The sequence below is a fragment of the Anas platyrhynchos genome, chromosome 30 (genome assembly GCF_047663525.1).
Source record: "Anas platyrhynchos isolate ZD024472 breed Pekin duck chromosome 30, IASCAAS_PekinDuck_T2T, whole genome shotgun sequence".
Classification (NCBI taxonomy): Eukaryota; Metazoa; Chordata; class Aves; order Anseriformes; family Anatidae; genus Anas; species Anas platyrhynchos.
In genome coordinates, this window is record NC_092616.1 from 5,263,205 (window position 1) to 5,275,254 (window position 12,050).

Below are 12,050 nucleotides of genomic sequence, written 5' to 3' on the forward strand. Positions count from 1 at the left end.
AGCTTCTCCCTGCAGCGCCCTGGGCAGCTCCCTGGGCAGGCTGAGTGCTGAGCCTGGCAGGCGGCAGAGGCCCTGCCCCGGCACACAGCCCCTGGGCCACAGCAGGGACCCTGCTCTGCACCACAGCCCTGGACACCCCTGCCTGCACCCCCAGCTTCACAGTCTGCAGTCAGCCCAAGACAAGGGAACCCTCCGGGCCTGGACACTTACCCTGCAGCAGGGAACCTCTGCACTGGAGTTTGTGCTTTTCCACACTAAAGAAATACCAAATGCATCTGGCCTAATCTTCTAAGGGAAGTTCTCAGTCCTGAGAACTTCCCTGATATTCCTGTGCAATACACTGCAGAAAGAGACTTACCGTGTTATATGCTAGGAAGGTTTCTCCTCCACTGAGCTCTCAGCATTCACATATTCCTCTCAGTTTGTAACCTCTCTCTCCCTTCTCTCCCCTCTCTGTGCCAGCTACAGGCAGTGCCCCCAGCCCTGCTGCGCTGTGCACAGGAGCTGCTCCTGGGCAGAGCTGTCTCTCTGCAGCGCTGCCCGCTTGCCAGGAGATCCCCTTGGGCCCAGGAGCCTGGCCCAGATCAGCAGCAGAGGCCCAGCCCAAGGCCTCCCTTGCTCTGCCCCCCACCAGGATCCCTGCACATGGCTCTGGGGCTGCAGGGGAACCTGCTGGGAAACAGCCTGAAGAGATCACTGGGGCTCCAGCCCTCACCTGGCACACATACTTCTTGACAGCAGGATCATTTCTCCTAAGGGAACACTAATTAAGCGTAACAATCACATCTTCTTGTCCCACTATCAGTTTGGACATCAAGTCATGGTCAGGGACTGATCTCCTTCATCCCCACTTAAGGAAAGAATTCAGCAGAGTCAGTCAAGGCATCTCATTCTGGTTGTTATTCCTGGGGCTGGAAAGGGATCTCAGCTCCCTCCCATATCTGCCACAGACCCACAGGAGCTGGGATTCCTCAGGCCTCAGTTCAGGTGTCCACAACATAGGCACCTTAATGTGAATTACTGAGCCACAATAGTTCCTTAGCGGAGATGGAGGACAGGCAGGAGCTGTTCAGATGGAAATACCTGCTGAAATTTGAGGTTAATCCTCTGGGAGTCTGATGGGGCATTCCTCAGGCCAACTGAAATGGCAGAAGATGCCACGTGTAGGACAACTGAACCTGTCCCTACTCCTTATGTTCAGAGCAGCATGCAGAGGCTGTCAGCAGAGCAAAAGGAGTCATGTGTCACAGGCAGAGCTAAACCTATTCTGTTCTCTTTTAAATGTTCTCTTTTTTCCTTTCTCTTCTATGTGACCCTTGGCTGTAATGGCTGTTGTGTCTCGGACATCTCCACAGGGCCTCAGCTCTCACCAGCCAGGACTCCCTGCTCTTTGTGCCTTGAGGCAGGACTCTGCAGGGGTACAACAGGTCATCAGTGAGGATAAAATCCGTGGTTACTTTGCAAACTACACCCTTAACAGTCCATGGGACCTAGGGGCCTGCATCCAAGGGTACAGGGAGAGTGTTCTGGCCTGGAGGTACTGGCTCCTTATGATCCCAGGAAGGGATCAGACAGCAGCATTCAGGTGCTGTAAGAGATCATTTAACTGCTCTTAAAGCTAAGACTATAAGGAGAGAAGACTATAGATCATCTATTGAATTTGGTGTGACTTTATTCTAGACACAATACTCCACCGTTAGTCTCAGATCTCCATTACATGTTTGCACTGACCCTATGGGATTATTAAAGGTGAGCAAATGTTGCTGATCAGTCCTTGGCTCTCCAGTTGATGAATCAGCATATATATGGGAATCAGGGATTCTTGGGTGGTGCCATATTGCCACTGGTGCACCATTTGGGTAGCTACTGGCACTTTGACCCTCAGCAACCCCACAACTGAAGGATCCTGTGAGGCACCGGGCAAGGTAGAAAACTGTTGAATGTGCATAAATCACCATAAATCACCTCCAGCATGGCCAATTGCATCAGATACGGGCTGCCTCTCTCCCTGGTGGTCCATTTGCCTGGGTGACATACAACATCTTCCTTGAAGGGATACCTTTCCTTTACACCTGACAGGAGTTACCTCAGGAGAAGGAGGATTTGTGCCCCCTTTGCAAATGCTTTGTCAATGCCCCCTTCCCTGGAGAGGGATCCCAGCTGCTTGGCTTCCCTGCCCTCTAATTCAAGGCTACCGGCCCTGTTATCCCAGTATCTGGATTCCTTTGCTCTCAGCAGTGTTTAGACCCTTCTCAGGGGAACACCTGAGTCTGGTATCTTCCAGCTCAAAGTGATGCCAGCGCAGGGCAGCTGTGACCAGGACTGAGGGACAGGATGGCTGCCCTCACTCGGCTCTAAGGGACAGAGCCTTTGCCTCTCAGCACCCACAAGATTGCACTTGGAGTGCAGCAGTAATGCCAAGGACTTCCAGAGTCCCCTGTTCCCAGTGGCACCCTCTCATAGCATTCATCAGAGGTCGACCAAGGCAACTGCAGCAGAGGTTTTCCTGAAAGGGCAGCAACAGAGGGTTTATAATCTTTGGAAAATTGGGCAGGCCACTAAGGAGGACTATAAGGATGTAGCGAGGCTGTGCAGGGACAAGATTAGGAAGGCCAAAGCTCATCTGGAGCTCAATCTGGCTACTGCTGTTAAAGATAACAAAAAATGCTTTTATAAATACATCAACACCAAAAGGAGGAGTAGGGAGAATCTCCATCCTTTACTGGATGCGGGGGGAAACTTAGTTACAAGAGATGAGGAAAAGGCGGAGGTGCTTAATGCCTTCTTTGCCTCAGTCTTTAGCGGCAAAACCGGTTGCTCTCTGGATACCCAGTACCCAGAACTGGTGGAAGGGGACGGGGAGCAGGATGTGGCCCTCACCATCCACGAAGAACTGGTTGGTGACCTGCTACGGCACTTGGATGTGCACAAATCGATGGGGCCGGATGGGATCCACCCGAGGGTACTGAGAGAACTGGCAGAGGAGCTGGCCAAGCCCCTATCCATCATTTATCAGCAGTCCTGGCTATCGGGGGAGGTCCCAGCTGACTGGCGACTAGCAAATGTGACGCCCATCTACAAGAAGGGCCGGAGGGCAGACCCGGGGAACTACAGGCCGGTCAGTTTGACCTCAGTACCAGGGAAGCTCATGGAGCAGATCCTCTTGGGAGTCATCATGCGGCACTTGAAGGGCAAGCAGGCGATCAGGCCCAGCCAGCATGGGTTTATGGAAGGCAGGTCCTGCTTGACGAACCTGATCTCCTTCTACGACAAAGTGACGCGCTGGGTGGACGAGGGAAAGGCTGTGGATGTGGTCTACCTTGACTTCAGCAAGGCTTTTGACACCGTCTCCCACAGCATTCTCCTCAAGAAACTGGCTGCTCTTGGCTTGGACTGGCGCACACTTCGTTGGGTTAGAAACTGGCTGGATAGCCGGGCCCAAAGAGTTGTGGTAAATGGAGCCAAGTCCAGTTGGAGGCCAGTCACTAGTGGCGTCCCCCAGGGCTCGGTGCTGGGGCCGGTCCTCTTTAACATCTTCATCAATGATCTGGATGACGGCATTGAGTGCACCCTCAGTAAGTTCGCAGATGACACCAAGCTAGGTGCGTGTGTCGATCTGCTCGAGGGTAGGAAGGCTCTGCAGGAGGATCTGGATAGGCTGCACCGATGGGCTGAGGTCAATTGTATGAAGTTCAACAAGGCCAAGTGCCGGGTCCTGCACCTGGGGCGCAATAACCCCAAGCAGAACTACAGGCTGGGAGAGGAATGGTTGGAGAGCTGCCAGGCAGAGAAGGACCTGGGAGTGATGGTGGACAGTCGGCTGAATATGAGCCAGCAGTGTGCTCAGGTGGCCAAGAAGGCCAACGGCATCCTGGCTTGTATCAGAAACACTGTGACCAGCAGGGCTAGGGAGGTGATCGTCCCCCTGTACTCGGCTCTGGTGAGGCCGCACCTCGAGTACTGTGTTCAGTTTTGGGCCCCTCACTACAAGAAGGACATCGAGGTGCTTGAGCGGGTCCAAAGAAGGGCGACGAAGCTGGTGAGGGGCCTGGAGAGCAAGTCCTATGAGGAGCGGCTGAAGGAGCTGGGCTTGTTCAGCCTAGAGAAGAGGAGGCTCAGGGGTGACCTTATTGCTCTGTATAAGTACATTAAAGGAGGCTGTAGAGAGGTGGGGGTTGGCCTGTTCTCCCATGTGCCTGGTGACAGGACGAGGGGGAATGGGCTAAAGTTACGCCAGGGGAGTTTTAGGTTAGATGTTAGGAAGACTTTCTTTACTGAAAGGGTTGTGAGGCACTGGAACGGGCTGCCCAGGGAGGTGGTGGAGTCACCATCCCTGGAAGTCTTCAAAAGACGTTTAGATGTAGAGCTTAGGGATATGGTTTAGTGGGGACTGTTAGTGTTAGGTTAGAGGTTGGACTCGATGATCTTGAGGTCTCTTCCAACCTAGAAATTCTGTGATTCTGTGATTCTGTGAACAGCTTTGAGGTTTAACAAGACTAGAGTACATTTTGCTCACAGTGTCTAGCCTAACATTTTGCTGTACTTTCCTCATCCAGGTCCTCAGAGCCGGGTCCTCAGGCCCACAGGAATTAAATGTCCAACAGCAGCTCCATCACCGAGTTCCTCTTCCTGCCATTCGCAGACACATGGGAGCTGCAGCTCCTGCACTTCGCGCTCTTCCTGGGCATCTACCTGGCTGCCCTCCTGGGCAACAGCCTCATCCTCACTGCCATAGCCTGCAACCACCGTCTCCACACCCCCATGTACTTCTTCCTCCTCAACCTCGCCCTCCTCGACCTGGGCTGCATCTCCACCACTGTCCCCAAAGCCATGGCCAATTCCCTTCATGATACCAGGGCCATCTCCTACTCAGGATGTGCTGCACAGTTCTTTTTTTTCCTCTTTTTGATATCAGCGGAATATTGCCTTCTCACCATCATGTCCTATGACCGCTACGTTGCCATCTGCAAACCCCTGCACTAGGGGACCCTCCTGGGCAGCAGAGCTTGTGCCCAGATGGCAGCAGCTGCCTGGGGCAGTGGCATTCTCAATGCTATCCTGCACGCGGCCAGTACATTTTCCCTGCCCCTCTGCCAAGGCAATGCTTTGGACCAGTTCTTCTGTGAAATCCCTCAGATCCTCAAGCTCTCCTGCTCAAATTCCTACCACAGGGAACTTTGGGTTCTTGTCGTTGCTATCTGTTTTGCATCTGGCTGTTTTGTTTTCCTTCTTTTTTCCTATGTACGGATCTTCAGGGCTGTGCTGAGGATGCCCTCTGAGCACGGGCGACACAAGCACTTTTCCACATGCCTCCCTCACCTGTTTGTTGTCTCCCTCTTTGTCAGCACTGGCTTTTTTGCCTACCTGAAGCCCCCCTCTATTTCCTCCCCATCCCTGGATCTCGTGGTGGCAGTTCTGTACTCAGTAGTGCCCCCAGCATTCAATCCCCTCATCTACAACATGAGAAACAAGGAGCTCAAGGGTGTTATTAGGAAAGGAATTTCTTGGATATTTCTGAATGGTGATAAACTTCCCCGCTTTCTCCACAAATGACTTCCTGGGTATGCTTTGAAGGCCTGCTCCTTGTTTCATTAAGTGTATTGTTATTTTTATCTTTATCCTCAGTTTCCTTTCAATTTATTACTTTCTTATAAAAAAAAAAAAAAAAAAAAAAAAAAAAAAAAAAGAAAACTTATTCATCCAGCATCTCCTGAGGTATTAAACTGCTCTGTTTACTCTGCACAGTTTTTCCCTCCTTGCATGTCACTACTGACTTTCTTTTAGCATCTGCTTAATAAAACAGCATCTCTCCAATGCACTGCCTGAAATCTTGCCTCTTCTTTCAAAGCTGGTGTCAGCAATAGGTCTGAGCATTGCAGCGGTTTCACACTGATGGACAGCTGAACTCCACCACACCACTCTTTCACCCCTGCTCCTGAAAGGTACAAACAAAGAAAATAGAGCTGGAAAGGGCTGCAAGGTTGAGTTTAGGGACGAGGAGATGACTCATCAATTGCAGTTATGGTATAAGCAGACTCTGTAGGGAGATTAAGATAATATATTTATTAACAGACTGGAGCAGTGGAGAAAAAAAAAAAAAGTGAACTAAAAAGATATCCACCCTTCTCTCCTCCTCTGCCTGTTGTCAGCTGTCAAAAACTGCATGTTCTGGGCTTAGAGGGGGAGGAAGTGGGGGGCTGGAGAGGGCTGGTGGCAGCTGTGAGAGCCCTTCCCGAGGGTCCCACTGGGCTTAGGGGACAATGGGGCAGCCAGGACTCTTGGGTCCTGATGCTAGGGCTGCTCTGAGCCCAAAGGATGCTTTAATCACTGCTCTGCATATCCTCATAAAGATAGAAAATCCAGGGCCAGATTTCCCTGCGAGATATCAGATCATGTCCTGGGTGCTGAGATGCCATCCTTGGATGGCCACAGCTCTGGTACTGAACCCTTCCCATTTTCCTTGTATGGTGGTTTTACTCTGCTAAGCAGCTCAACTCCACCATAACCTCTCTCTAACTCCTTCTTCTCAAAGGAAAAGGGGGAGAAAATCTGATGAAAGGTGCTCAGGGTTTGTTCTCCTAGTAAGATCAGATTAGCCACCAAGTTTCATGAAATCATAGAGTCATAGAAGGTTGGAAAAGACCTCCAAGATCATTTGGTCCAACTGCAACCCCCCTGTATTGTCACAGTCACCAGTTATTGTCATGGGCAAAAATGAATGAGCGTAGGGAAACTAATATAATTTGTTGCCTATCACCAGCAAACTAGACTAGTGAGGAGCTACAAGCAAACTAAAACCCACCTTGCCCTCCATACATCCTCTTCTACTTAGACCCTCCAAGTAGCTGAGGGGAATAGGGAATGGGGAATGGGGGCTGTACATGATGCTTCATCTCCACCACTCCTTCAGGGTTACTCTCTGCCCCTGCTCCAGCATGGGATCCCTCCCATGGGATGCTGTCCTACCCAAACAGCTTCTGTGTGTGCTTCCCATGGGCAGCAGCTCTTCAATAATTGCTCTTATATGGGTCTGTACCATAGGGTCCATCTGTCAGGAGCAAACTGCTGTCCCACAGGCAGCAGCTCCCCCCAGATCCCCAGATCCCCTGCTTCTGTAGGGGCTCTCCACGGGCTGCAGCCTCCTCCAGGCCACATCCACCTGCTCCACCGGGGGCTCATCCACAGGCTGTGGTGTGGAGATCTACTCTGCCATAGTACCCATGGGCTGCAAGTGTTGTCCGTATGTTCATGCCCCGTCGGCCCCACCAATAAGCACGTACACTCAGAATGCAAACAAAGGTCTTTTAATTCAATAAGTAATTATAGAACTCTGCAGAGTCAGGTTTCTTGGTGAACTTTTGTAAAGCAAGCATACATCTAGCTTGAATCACCATTTTTTACACACAGCAAACTTGAGAAACTCTCTCTCTGGCTACTTTTAATTGGCTGTTTCAGCTTTCCTGACTTTCCTCTACTGAGTTTGTGCATTACAGAGGACCAGGCACAGGGGGAGGAGGGGTATTGGGAGGCAGGTGGGGAAAACACCATATTCCACATTAGCATACATTACCATTTTTACTGGTGTGATTTTTAGTATGTTAATGACCCTTAATGAGCGAAAGGTCAGTCTGGAATCTTTCTGCAGTTGTTTTTCTCCTTTTTGTTTTTTATCTTCCATCTCTTATCTCCTTTGCTTCTGATATCTCAAGGCTACCTATCTCCCTGTTTTCTTTAGGTTTCACAGAATCTTGGAGTAGCCAAGGTTAGAAGGGACCTCTGAAGATCATCTAGTCCAACCCCCCTGCCAAGCAGGATCACCGAGAACGCATTGCACAGGATGGCATCCAGGTGAGTTTTGAATATCTCCAGAGAGGAAGACTCCACCACCTCTTTGTGAAACTGTCACTCTCACAGTAAAGAAGTGCTCCCTCATATACAGACGGAACCTCCTGTGCTTCAGTTTGTGCCCGTTGCCTCCTGTCCTGTCACTGGGTACAACTGAGAAGAGTCTGGTTCCATCTTCCTGACACCCTCCCCTCAGATATTTATACACATGGATGAGGTCTCCCCTCAGTCTTCTCCTCTCCTATACAGGCCCATTAATCTAATATTCCAGTCCTCTAATCAGCTTAGTAGCCCTCCTCTGGACTCGCTCCAGTAGTTCCATGTCCCTCTTGTCCTGGGGAGCCCAGACCTGGACACAGGACTGCAGGTGCGGCCTCACTGAGACTGAGTAGAGGGGGAGGATCACCTCCCTTGGCCTGCTGGCAACACTCTTCCAAATGCACCCCAGGGTCCTGTTGGCCTTCTTGGCCACAAGGGCACACTGCTGACTCGTGCTCAGCCTGCTGTCCCCCAGGACTCCCAGGTGCCTGTCTGCAGAGCTGCTCTCCAGCAGGTCACCCCCCCAGCCTGTTCTGCTACTTGGGGTTATTCCTCCCCAGGAACTTTCCATATGGAGTTTGCTTGTTCATTTGTTTGATTTTCCTTTCTGGCTTTGTGATAATGTTGCCTACACAGAAATGCCCTTCTCCATTCCCTTGTATCTAAGTATTCCCATCTGTGTGACCCATGGTTTCTCTAAACTATGAAACAGGCTCTCTGTGTATTTAAACCAAACAAATCTTGGTCTGAGACCCATTCTCAGCAGATCAGGAGTGAATGGAAACTGGGGCTGTGGTGGCAGTGCCCAGAGCCCTGCAGCAGCCTGCAGTGGGCACTACCGTGGTGCCAGCCCAGCTGGGGAGGTGGGCAGAGGGTAGGGAGGGGGGAGAGCCAAGGGCCAGCTGGGTCGGTCTGGAAGCTGCCCAGCAGAGAGAAATATCTGTATTGAGCTGGGATGTACGTCCATGCAGGGGGAGGACATGGTGTTATCGTGAGAGCACGGCTGTGGGAACATGTTTGGGGCAGTGGGGCTGGGCCACTGTAGCGACTGGACACTGATAGGGGCGATGAAGGGTCTTTAATATCTTCATCAATGATCTGGACGAGGGCATTGAGTGCACCCTCAGTAAGTTTGCACATGACACCAAGATATGCGCATGTGTTGATCTGCTCGAGGGTAGGAAAGCTCTGCAGGAGGATCTGGATAGGCTGCACCGATGGGCTGAGGTCAACTGCATGAAGTTCAACAAGGCCAAGTGCCGGGTCCTGCACCTGGGGCGCAATAACCCCAAGCAGAGCTACAGGCTGGGAGAGGAATGGTTGGAGAGCTGCCAGGCAGAGAAGGACCTGGGAGTGGTGGTGGACAGTCGGCTGAATATGAGCCAGCAGTGTGCTCAGGTGGCCAAGAAGGCCAACGGCATCCTGGCTTGTATCAGAACCAGTGTGACCAGCAGGGCTAGGGAGGTGATCGTCCCCCTGTACTCGGCTCTGGTGAGGCCGCACCTCGAGTACTGTGTTCAGTTTTGGGCTCCTCACTACAAGAAGGACATTGAGGTGCTTGAGCGGGTCCAGAGAAGGGTGACGAAGCTGGTGAGGGGTCTGGAGAACAAGTCCTATGAGGAGCGGCTGAGGGAGCTGGGCTTGTTCAGCCTGGAGAAGAGGAGGCTCAGGGGCGACCTTATCGCTCTCTACAGATACCTTAAAGGAGGCTGTAGTGAGGTGGGGGTTGGCCTGTTCTCCCACGTGCCTAGTGACAGGATGAGGGGGAATGGGCTAAAGTTGCGCCAGGGGAGTTTTAGGTTGGATGTTAGGAAGAAGTTCTTTACTGAAAGGGTTGTTAAGCACTGGAACAGGCTGCCCAGGGAGGTGGTGGAGTCACCATCCCTGGAAGTCTTTAAAAGACGTTTAGATGTAGAACTTAGGGATATGGTTTAGTGGGGACTGTTAGCGTTAGGTCAGAGGTTGGACTCAATGATCTTGAGGTCTCTTCCAACCTAGAAATTCTGTGATTCTGTGACCACTGCCACTGGGCTGGGATGAGGGCAAGGAGGTGGGCAGAGATCAGGGAAGTGGGAGAGCCATGCTCAAGGTCTGTGTTGTGGGAACAGCCAGCTCTGTCGGCCTCTGTCCTGGCCCATAGCCCTGCAGACCTGGAGCAGGGCTGTTTGCAGAGGCCCCCATGGTGGCTGGGTCAGGGCAGGGGCCATGGGCTGGAGAAGGCTGCAAAGGCAGCTGGGATGTGGCAGGAAGGGACCCTGAGGGTGCCTTCAGGATTGTAATGGGGGGACATTGACCAAGCCCTGACTGTGCACTGCCATTTGCGGTGCCTTGGCAGCACGGCTGTGGGACCATGTGTCGGGCAGTGGGGCTGGGACAATGCAGGGACAGGGCACTGAAAGGAGCCACAAAGGAGCTGGCAGGGGGTGACAGAAAGGACAGGCTCCAAGACAGAAATTTATGGTGGAGACGGAGATATGGTTTTAGCAAGGGCAGAACTCACCTGGAAGCGGTGTTACCAAGAAAAGTCAAGAGGAAAGAGAAGAGCTTCTGCTGGAGCTAAGGCTCAGATTTCGCACCCAGCTCACCCAGGGCTCGTCCTGAGCAAGGCAGCCACAACCCTGCCTGCCCTCCTGCCTGCCCTGTGCCGGCAGGTGGCTGTAGCAGAGGGGACCCCCAGCCAGCCCCTCGATGGGGCTCTGCCAGCCCCTCGCCCTCCCCTCTGCAGTGACGTCATTGCTGCCCAGGGGGCTCTCTGATGTGTAGGACAATTTCAGGGAGGACATCTGCCCATGTGCCAAAAGGACCTACTACCACCAAGATGCATTTGGTGTTTCAAACTGTCACTGGCAGAGGTCTTGCAAAGTCTTTTTGCAGTTGTGCCCAGGGACCTTCACTCCATTGGTCCTGGGCTGGGACTTTCACTTCAGCTGAACCTGAGTTGGTTGAGGCACAAGCAAGACGCCTCTTACAGCTGCGCTCTGCATCCTCCTTCATGGGAAGGCACCACTCCATGTCCTTTACTCTGCTCACGGTGTTTGTCTTAGCTCACGGATGAACTGGATTACATCTGTTTGAGTCTCCTGATGCCCAAATGCACCACACAATAACTATTACTTTCCCTTACTGTGTGGATTGACCTGATGGGTCTGTTTACACTAATCCTTTTTAATTTCCCTAGTTGGAATGTAACATATTCCCAGACTGGGACAAGCTGCTGGGCTCTGCCACAGCCACTTAAAGTCGCCTATTCTTGAGTCTTTCAGCCTGAGTTTATCACACATGGACAAACATGAATATCTTTGGGTTTCAGTGGCAATTTCAAGTGTAGTGAACTCCAGGAATCCACTGGCAAGTCTTCCAGGAAGTGTGGTGCCAGCCCACAGGAATCCCTTGCAGAACCTACAGACTTGTCCAGGCCATAGTCTTGAGTTCCCAGACTGCAGTGGCTGCCTTCCAATGATTGTGACTTATGTTAGACTCATAGAACCATAGAGCCATAGAATAATGTAGATTGGAAAAGATCTCTCAAATCATCAAGTTCAACCATTTACCTAACAGTGCCACATCTACCACTAAACCATGTCCCTAAGCACCACATCTACACGTCTTGTGAACACCGCCAGGGATGACCACTCCACCACATCCCTGGACAGCCTGTTCCAGTGCATCACAACCCTTTCAGGGAAAACATTTTTCCCAATATTCAACCTAAATCTCCCCTGGTGCAACTTGAGGCCATTTCCTCTTGTACTTTTGCAGGCCCCTGTTCTGAGCCATGGGGGACTCCACTTGTGACCTGCTGCCAATTGGATTTAACTCTGGGAAACAGAGTCAAAACCTTTACTAAACCTTAGGTAGAAAACATCCACAGCCTCTCCCTCATCCACTAAATACATCACCTTTCCATAGGAGAACAGGTTTGTTAAGCAGGACCTGCCTTTCATGCCATGCTGACTGGGCCTGATCACCTGGTTATCCTGTATGTGTCGTATGATGGCACTCAGGATAATCTGCACCATAACCTTCCCTGGCACCAAAGTCAGAGTGACAGGCCTGTAGTTCCCTGGGTCCTCCTTCTGGCCTTTGCTGTAGATGGGCATCACATTCACTAGCTGACAATTGACTGGGACCTCCCTTGACAGCTAGGCCTGCTGATAAATTACTGA

The 12,050-nt window shown here is 51.6% G+C and overlaps 1 protein-coding gene and 1 pseudogene across 1 annotated transcript in view; both read left to right on the forward strand.

The window, feature by feature from the left end:
- Nucleotides 1-12,050, forward strand: part of LOC119712973 (uncharacterized) — a 672,213-nt gene that overhangs the window by 512,524 nt on the left and 147,639 nt on the right. The gene's annotated exons all lie outside the window — the stretch shown is intronic.
- LOC139999954 (olfactory receptor 14C36-like) lies at nt 4,594-5,553 on the forward strand (annotated as a pseudogene).